The sequence below is a fragment of the Carlito syrichta genome, unplaced genomic scaffold (assembly GCF_000164805.1).
Source record: "Carlito syrichta isolate Samal-C Ts95f unplaced genomic scaffold, Tarsius_syrichta-2.0.1 Scaffold305535, whole genome shotgun sequence".
NCBI classification, from domain to species: Eukaryota; Metazoa; Chordata; class Mammalia; order Primates; family Tarsiidae; genus Carlito; species Carlito syrichta.
Window position 1 is genome coordinate 123,017 of NW_007249631.1, and position 10,381 is coordinate 133,397.

Sequence of the window (10,381 nt, forward strand, 5' to 3'; positions counted from 1 at the left end):
GACATGACCTGATTTGTGTTTTTAAAAGATACTGTTTGGCTACAGTGTGGTAAATCAATCGATAGGGGACAAAAGTGAAAATGGGAAGATTAATCAGGAAACTACTGCAAAATTTCAGGGAAAAAGCAGTAGAAGGGGACTCAGGTGATGATATCAGAGCTTTTTGTAGATTCAATCAACAGAACTGGGTGTTGGATTGGATGTGGAGAAAAACAGAGAGAAAAGTTTCAGAAATGTTTCCTAGATATCTCTCTTTAGCATCTGGATGAAAGGAGATGGTGGTTTATTGATGTGGAAAACATAGGTTTAGAGAGAATAAAACATTCAGGTTTCAACAAGCTCATTTTTAGATGTCTGTGAGATACATAAATTTGTAAGCAGGTGGATATATGAATCTAGGATTCAAAAGTGAAGTCTGAACCAAGGATATAAATTGTTTTTTGTTTTTTTTCTTTGAGCTGGAGTCTCACTCTGTTGCCCACGCTGGAGTGCAGTGGCACTCTCACAGCCAACCCAGTGTCAACCTGCAGGGTTCCGGCGATCCTTCCGCTCAGCCTTCCAAGTAGCCGGAACTGCTGACATGCAGGTCTACACCTGTCTAATTTTTTGATTTATTGTAGATCCAAGATCTCGTCAAGTTGCCCGGGTTGGTCTCGAACCCGTGGGCTCAAGCAATTCACTCACCTGGGCCTCCCAAAGTGCTGAGATTGCAAGCTGAGCCACCGAGCCCAGCCAAGGATATATATTTTTGAGCCAACATCATGCAGATAGTATTTACAGCCATGGGAATTAATGCAGTCACCATAGGAGAGAATGAAGTGAAAAATGAAGAGGACAGGATCAAGCTTTTAGGCATAATACCACCTACCCTTGAAAATTATTTATTCATTCTGCTGTCCTCTCCTTTTTCTGTTTTTCCTTTCTAGACTTCTGTGTGGTGTTTGTTGAATCTTCTCATTTTTTACTACATGTTTCTGGATCTCTCATATTTTTCATTCATTTCTTTTTATGCTGCATTCTGGATAATCTTAAATACATTCCCTCATTTCATGGTCTTCTGTGTCTAATCTACTATTTAACATGCTCGCAGACCTTTTAATTTTTTTAAAAATCCAGTGACTATATTTTGCTCTAGAATTCTCATTTGTTTCTTTACAAAATCTGAGTCTTTTGTTCCTATGTTTTTCTCTTCTTGCCTATTCTACTTCTTCCTTCGCTTATTAATCATTTAAATTTTTCCATAAACATGCATGTGCAGGAATCTTTTTTTATAGAGTAATTTGAGTTCTTCCGGGTATATGGGATAGGAGAGATTGGTCAATGAGTGCAAAGTTACAATGAGATAGGAAATATTAGTTATGGTATTGTAAATGCACAGTAGGGTGAGTATTGTTGACAGTATTGTGTACTTCAAAACAATTAGAAAAGAGGATTTTGAATGTTCTCATCACAAAGAAATAATACATGTATGAGGTGATGGATATGCAAAACATCCTGACTTGATTATTACACAATGCATACATGTATTGAAACACTGTACTGTGCCCCATAAATATGTACAATTATTGTGTGTCAATTAAGAATAAATAAATAAATAGGTTTATGTATTTTTAAATTTTTTGAATTTAATTTTTTTCTTAATTAAGGTCTATTTTATAATGTTTACACTTTCTTTAGCTCTTAGGGTGAAGTTGTTCCATTTTTTAATCTGCTGTTTATTCTTCAGAGTGATTCGTCTTCTTGAGCAGTTCATGGTATCTGTAAGATCAACCCGAAGAGGGCTTGTGTTTGGTGAGGAGTTTGTGTGCCCTGGACTCTGTATATTTCTCTCATCTCTTTGCTTTGCCTCACCTAGTTTCTAGGGGTGCGCTAGATATATATTCATTTTTATGTGAAGAGTAAAATCTTAAAAACAACATTTCCTGGCTTTCTTTTTTCTTCTGAAGACTCTAAGCTAACAACAGATTTCTTTGCTTTTTCCCCAAGTAGAGTTGATGGGAATTTTTCTATTGCCTTTTTCTAGCTATAGACCCGCCATTCAGAGTCACAAATGGTTGATTTCAGATAATCTCCACGTGCAAAGGGTTTGTGGCCGGAACCCTACATCAACACTACCTATGAGTGGTAGAATCCCAGCCACAACTGCTATTCCGATATTCCAACCATTAGTCGATTCTTTTTTAAAAAGCAACTTTATTGAGGCATAATTGATATACAAAACACTGCACATGTTTACTGTATGCCATGTGATCAATTTGTTTATATGCATATACCCACAAACTATCACCACAATCAAGACAATCCACATATCCATCACCTCCAAAATTTTCTTGTGCCTCTTTTGGTTTTCTATTTTGTCTCATTTTTGTAGTTGTTCATCTATCATCTCACATGCTTATCATTCTTCTGGTTGGGAGAACATTTAAGATCCACTCTGTTAACAATTTTCAGGTATGTGATACATTCTCATTAACTGTAGTCAACATGCTGTACAATAGTTCTCCGGAACATATTTATCCTGTCTAACTGAAACTTTGCAACTTTGTCTAATGTCTCTCTGTTTTCTCTCTTTCCCACCAACACCTTGCAACCGCCATTCTTCTTTCCGCTTCCATGCTTTCTGTTTTTTCAGATTTCACATAGAAGTGAGATCATGTGGCATTTGTCTCTCTGTGCCTGGCTTATTTCACTGAGCATAATGTCTTCCAGGTTTATCTATGTTATCACAAATGACAGAATGTTATTGTTTCATAAGGTTGAATTGTATTCCATTGTGTATCTATACTACGTTTTCTTTATTCATGCATCCATCAATGGAAACTTGGGTTGATTCTATATCTCGGCTATTATGAATAATACTACAATAAACCTGAGAGTGCAGATGACACTTTGACTCTTTGACATGCTGATTTTATTTTCTTTAAACATATTCCTGAAAGTGGAATTGCTAACTTAGATGGATTAGAGTCTATCATACTCAGTGATCTATCACAGAAACAAAGAACTGAGTACCACATGTTCTTACTCATAAGTGGACCGTGAACATTTACCATAATTCAGTAAGAAAGGGATTGGGAGTAGTAGTACACTGCTGGGAGGAGGGGAGGGGGAACAACATCAATAAGGGTACCTGATCTCAAACCAGGCCAAGTAGGGACCAAAGGGAGACCCAAATTTTACCTGCATGATGACCACTTGTATACTTAATTCTGAATTGTACCCCACATATTTAAAATTTTAAAATATTTTAATTTTTTTTAAAGGTGGAATTGTTAGTGCATTTTTTGGTACATTTTAAAAATTTTTTTAAGGAAACTCTATACTGTTTTCTGTAATGGCTGAGCTAATTTGCATTCCTGCCAACAGTGTACGAGGGTTTTATTTTCTCCATATCCTCTCCAACACTTGCTATCCACTGTCTTTTTTATAGTAGTGTTTCAAGAAAGTATAAGGTAATGTTTCATTTTAATTTTACTTTACATTTCCCTGATAATTAATGATGTTGAATATTTTTTCATCTACTTGTTGGCCATTTGTATGACCTCTTTTGAGAAATGTTGATTCAGGTCTGTTGTATATTTTAAAAATAAGGATATTTGTTTTCTTGAAATTGAGTTGTTTGAGTTCTTCATATATTTTGAACATGAATCCCTTATCAGAAATATGGTTTGCAAATATTTTCTCCTATTCTATAGGTTGTCTCTTTACTCTGTTGATTCCTTTGTTGTACAGAAGCTTTTTAACGTGATTCAGCCTCAATTGTCTATTTTTGGTCTTGTTGCCTGTGCTCTTGGATTCATATCCAAAAACTATTGCCTGAATCAGTGTCAATAAACTTTTTCTTTATGTTTTCTTCTAGTAGTTGTACAGCTTCAGGTCTTATGTTTACATTTTTAATTCACTTTGAGTTGCTTTTTGTATATAGTGTGAGACAAGGGCCCAGTTACACTCTTCTGCATGTGAATATCTAATTTTTCCTAGTATCATTCATTAATGAGACAGTCCTTTCCCCATTGTGTGTTCCTGTCACCTTGGTTAAAGATCAACTGACTATAAACACGTGGATTTGTTTCTAGGCTCTTTCTTCTGTTCCACTGGTCCTTTTTTTTTTTTAACAATTTTTAAGTGAATAATGTAATATTGTTAACTATAAGCACAATGTTGTACAGCAGATCTCTACAACTTATTCATTTTATATAACTAAAGCTTTAAACCCATTGAACAACAGGTCTGCATTTCCTCCCCCTTCTCCCCAACTCCTAGAAAAGGAAAGGAGAAGAAAAATGATTTATTTTGCAGAAGACATTATCTTATACATAGAAAACCCTAAAGATGCTACACACACACATACATGCACACACACATACACACATAAACACACCAACTCATAGGATTAATAAATGAATTCAATAAAGTTGCAGGCTACAAAAACAACATACAAAAATCAGTTATATTTGTATACACTGACAATGAACTAGCTAAAAAAAGAAAAGAAGAAAACCATCCCATTGATAATAGCATCAAAAAAAAAAAAATACTTAGGAGTAAACACCAAGAAAGTGAAAGCCTTGTACACTGAAAACTCTAATTTATATTTAACTCCCACTAATTTTGCTTCATTTGAGGTCCCTCTTCAGTAAATGTCCTTAATTTACTCTTTGGCTGTGTATTAAAGAAGTCTATGACTGAGTTGAATAAAAATACCTGCTCATTAATTTATAAGCATAAAACAACCTTTATTTTTTTCAATAAGTTCTACCAACTGTGTTCTACCAACTATGTTCTATCTAATCCTCTTTCCCACTGCATATCTATCAGAAACCTTGACAACTTTTCAATCTGATGCCATTACTTTTCAATTGATATAATAATCTCATTTTTGCTATTTCTTAAAGATTTTTTATTATAGAATTATAATCTCACATTTTACCCAAAGCTCTTACCTTTTCCAATAGTATGATGAAGCTAGCTTGAGCCAGCTCACAAGAGCCTATAGTACACATCTCTTCCCAACTCAAAGTTTGATGATCCCCTGTTGGAGCCTAAAATTGGCCATGATGGGAGTATTTACATTATGGCAATCATCAAACACTATACATTATCCCCCAGAGAACCAGTTGTTAAACATTTTACAGCATGCCACTTCCCCTTCCCTTTAAGGCTAAAAGTTGTGGGTCCACTGCCATTTTGTTGGGGAAAGGGAGCAGGGGCTAGGGTGGAGGAGGAGTCAGGGAGGAGGGGAGGAAGGAAGGATCATGCTCTCCTATTGCTTACCCTTGCCCCATACCTGCGGTGAACAGTCTTCTGCTGGGGCTGGAAGAGGGTTGTCCATTGCAAGCTGTCTGTTCCCCCTGCATTACAATTTGTGTTCTTTATGTGACCTTCCACATTGGTGGTCATGAATTTATTATCCCATTTCTGTTGGTCATCATGACTGACCTAGGTCTTTGTCTAGATATCAAGTGAGTGAGGTTTACCATGCCTCGGTGACAACGTACAATCCCAAGTAAGCTGCCCAAAGCACCACTTGACCATTTGTGACTGGATTGAGTGTTTCACTTGGTCCCAGATGACTACATCCCACCTGCATTCCTCTAATACGCACATCTCTTTGCCTCATGTTGGAAAGGGTCATCATATGCTGGTTATATCATATGTTTGTAGCTTCATTAATCCAATGCAGGTTCATGCGAGATCTACCTTCCTTTCCTTTCAGGAACCAAGTAATTCGTGAGGCAGTCCTTTCAACTTTTCTTCCTATCCTTGAGCCCCTGGTCTCTTTGTGATCTCCAGCAGTACTAGTCCATTTTACATTGCTATAAGAAAAATACCTGAAGCTACATAATTCTTAAGAAAAGAAGCTTATTTTGGCTCACAGTTTTGCATGACACCAGCATCTGCTCGGCTTCTTGTGAAGTGTTGGGAATCTTTTACTTATGGTGGAAGGTAAGAGCACATGTCATGTCACATGGCAAGAACAAAAACAAGAGCAATAGGAGGTGCCAGGCTCTTTTAAATAACCAGCTCTTGCATGAACTAATAGAGGGAGAACTCACAGTAACACAGGAACAGCACCAAGCCATTCATGAGGGATCCATCCCCATGACCCAAGCACCTCCCACTAGACCTCACATCCAACATTAGGGATCAAATTTCAATATTAGATTTGGAAGATAAGCATTCAAACTATATCATCTAAATGAAGACCCCATTTCCTTTGTCAAGGTTCCTGATACATATGCTGTAGGAAAGAGGATTAGACAGATAACATTCTAATCCATTTAGTCTTTCTCATATGAGGGAAAATATTCAGTCTCTTGTTAAGAATCAGATTTTCTTTAAAGTGGTCCTTGAAGAATATTGACACGTTGTTTTCAATAAGGCACTATCTCTGTTTGCCACATATTTTCAATGTCTCTGTTGCTTGTAATCTAGTAATTCAAGCTTTTTGAGCAGAATGTATTGGACTTTACATGAACTCAGTCTCAGGAGAGAAAGTCAACTTTTACTTCTATTTTCTTGAATTCTGTGTTGTTTGAATCTTTATGGCAACATATTTTACTTTTACAAGGAAAAAAACAACTAATAACATGCTCTTAATCCACCCAGCTGTCAAAGAGAGAAAGAACGGAACCCAGAGATATTTTTCATTGGGAAAAGACCCAACATTGCAATGTTTAAAACAAGATATTGGGTATAATCCAATGTTGGTTGTAATGTTTTGGCCAAGTTAAAAAAAAGCAATTTTTCAATATAAAGTCATGTAGCATACACATTTGAGATTCCATATGAGAAATAACTCACACTTCTTTTACTCAACTTGTACATAATAACAAAAACAGGCAATTTAATTATTAATAAACTTACATTGCTGCTAAAAGTCTAGAAAGGAAATAGTAGTAGTGATAGTAAAGTAAAAATGAATGGAAAATTTAACAGGAAAATAGTGGATTCAGTATAGTCATTAAATTATATATTTTTAAAAAGTGAAGTTAAGGCAATAAAAAAGGAAAGAGAGTCATAAAGCTTTTCATACTATCAGCAAGGATATCCTAGTCATATCAGAGACAGAGCATTGGTCTCATAAGCTTTGGTAAGCGGAATGAAATAACACACATACCTCATGGAATGACAGTTTTAATATCAAGATATTATTGTATTCGTTATAATAATGCTATCTTATGGAAAATAAGGACAGAAATGTATATTGACCTTAAAGCAATATGTGGTTTGGTTTTGTTTTTTTAATGAATGTATTTCTTACCCAATAGATGGGAGAACAGAGTTGATTGACACTCTTCCACACATTCATTCAGAAATGCAGAATGATGGAAGTTCTACTTTTACAGATGGTTTCAGGGTCATCCTGAGGCTCTTCTCTATGAAGAGGAAGAGTATGGAGGTACACTGACAGAAAGTTTACATGGTCCAGTCCTATGAGTGATATTTATTTCTATCCAAGTTCACTGGCTAAAGATCAATCACAAGGACACCTTTTAACTGTAAGGGAAACTGGGAAATATACTCTTGCCTGGGAAAAAAGAACATGGACTTGATATGCAGGTAGCATTAGGTAGTATAAACTAGAATTTTATTTTCTGTAGATTGCTCAAAGTAGAATAGTACTTCATCTAACTGTAATAGTATATGTATAGTACCACTTAAGACATAAGCATGGATGTCACCAAATGGTCTCTAAATGATACTTTAAGACCTCTAATTTGTGGAAAGTAGCTTGTATTTTTGTTTTTGTTTTGTTTAAAAAAACATATAGAGGAGGTACGTGCATAAAGGGGTATGAATGGAGCAATTGTCCACTGAAGACATGCAAAGGAAAAGCCTATATGATGTTGGCTACTGATGACTGAAAGATGGTCCTCTTGAGACCCACAGAAGTTAGAAAAGAGTGAAGGAGCTCCATTCAGGCTCAGAGCTGCCCTGGGAAAACAGCAAGTCAGATCTGATATGATTTTGACCCAATAAATGTACTTGGTTAATATATGCTGAAATCATCTCCTCATTGCAATGATTTCAGAGTTCTTACTTGTTATTTTTATTTGATTTTGATTTCTTCTCTGTGTCTCTCTCTTCAGGGTCCAGGCCAAATAAGGCACTCCATAGCTACATGGAAAAGATTTGCTCCCTCACAAAAACATATAAAGTTTCTAACTTAAAAAAATAATAATAATTTGTGTGGGTTGGAGCAGTCTGAATTTTACATGAGACTTCTGAACCTGATCATATCTTTATTTGTTTGGAACATTGACATGATGATGCAAAGCCACACATAACCCCAATAACCAAGGTCGAGCAAAGCTGCTGACATAAGCTTTTTAACTTTTTCTGTAACCAGGAGTTTGTCATGTCTTCAGCCACTCAGCTGAAGGGATATTGCAGGGCTTTTTCTGCTACTTAGTTTTTGTTAGACTGGCAGCAAAATGATTGCATTCCAATGGGACCAGGAAGAAACTTTAAAATGGATCTTCAGATAGCGCATTGTTCACTAGCATTTTGCAACCTTCTTTTCAATGGTAATAGCCAATGTAAGCTGACAAACTGCATTCCTATGGCAGGCATTAACTGAATCTTTGCAGGACCCATAAAACTTATTTTAATTCCTTCTATAAGAAAAATGCACAGCGTGGGCTAAAAATAGAGACTTCAGTATAACACTACTTTGCATCTCCATTAGCTCAAAGATAGCTGACCCAAACTCTGCCTCTTATGTTTTGTTCAAAGCAGACTCTGGAGTTAAAGTTAATGTTTTAGTATCACTACGGCTAGACTTCATATGACTTTTGCCCCAATATTTTATGTAGTCATGGTTCAAATTACTCTGTCCACTGAAGACATGGAAAAGGAAAAGTCTATATGATGTTGGCTACTGATGATTGAAAGAAAGTTCTCTTGGGACCCACAGAAGTTAGAAAAGGATGAAGGAACTCCATTCAGACATAGATGGTTTGTTATTTTATTGATCATCAATTTAGGAATTATACAGAGACATACATGAGCTATATACATTCATCTACTATGTACAAAATGTTGTATGATTTATTTTATTTTTTAATAGACAATACTTGAAGTAGCCATCTTCCAAGATGGCTCCCAATGATCTCTACTTCTGGGTATTCATGACCTTTTATAGATCTCTCTTTCATCGTATCATATTAGATTTGTGTGAACAATAAAAGACAGGAGAAGGTACAGTGTGTTAATTTTGAAAGTATATTATAAAAGATGTTGTGGCTTCTGATAAAGGAGAGGGTATGAACTATACAATCTTTTGACATGACTTCTGCAAGTCAAAGCTGGTACTTCAAAGTACATGATCAATCATAAGAAATGCTTTATAAACATTTTTAGGGTATGACTCACAGATCCTCTTAGTCAACTAATAAATCTAAAAAGCTTAAGGGTTTTGTCTTATAGTTGTCTCAACAGAAGTCAAGGCTAAAGAATTGACGTTTCACAAAGATATTAGTACTTGTACCTTTTACTTAATGGCATGAATGCCATGAGTTTCACAGGTAGGCACACAAAGTATTTCAGATAACTATATTCACAGAAACACTCAAGCTTGGACTATAAGGAACAGATAAACTACAAAATTAAAAGTTGTCTTTAAATTTCCAAATCTGTACAAGTAAGAGGCAGGCTGAAAAAACTACTCAGTTGCAAACACATGCTATTTTAATAGGAAAATGAAGGATGAATCAAAGGGTGGAACCAAGAGTTGAGAACATGGGGCTAAAAACCATAGAGGATTGTTTCCCAGTCTCAAGTCCTGCTCAAGGAATTGTCAACCCATGCCTGGCTGATTTCATAATTGCTATGGACTGGACACTACTGTGCCTGTCATTTCCCCCTCTTTCAAATGTCTATGGCAGTTGTCTTATGCTTGCCCTTGCTGTGTATTGGATATTTAGAGGGAAAATAACTCGCTTCTTTTATTTGTAAATCTTTGGACTAAAAAAAACAACAATAATTACATTTAAAGGGTTATACTCAATAAGCCTCATCCACAACTAGACCATATTTGAATAATAATACTCTAGACTCTGAGATCATACTGTGGGGTGGGATTTTGGGGCCTCTGGAGGGGACACATGGGAAGAACATAATTTGTTCTTGACACATAGGACAGACTGTGGTAGCTAGCCTTTAAGATGGCCCCAGTGATCCCTGCTTCTTAGTATTTGTGCCCTTATGTACTACTCACACATTTTATCAGGGTTGGCTTATGTGACAAGTAGAATATGGCAGACATGATAGTGTATTACTTCCAAGGCTAAGTTTTTTAAAAGATATTGTAGAATTTGCCTCTATATCTTTTAACCACGTGCTCTGAGGGATGCCAGATGCCTTGTCATAAGCATTA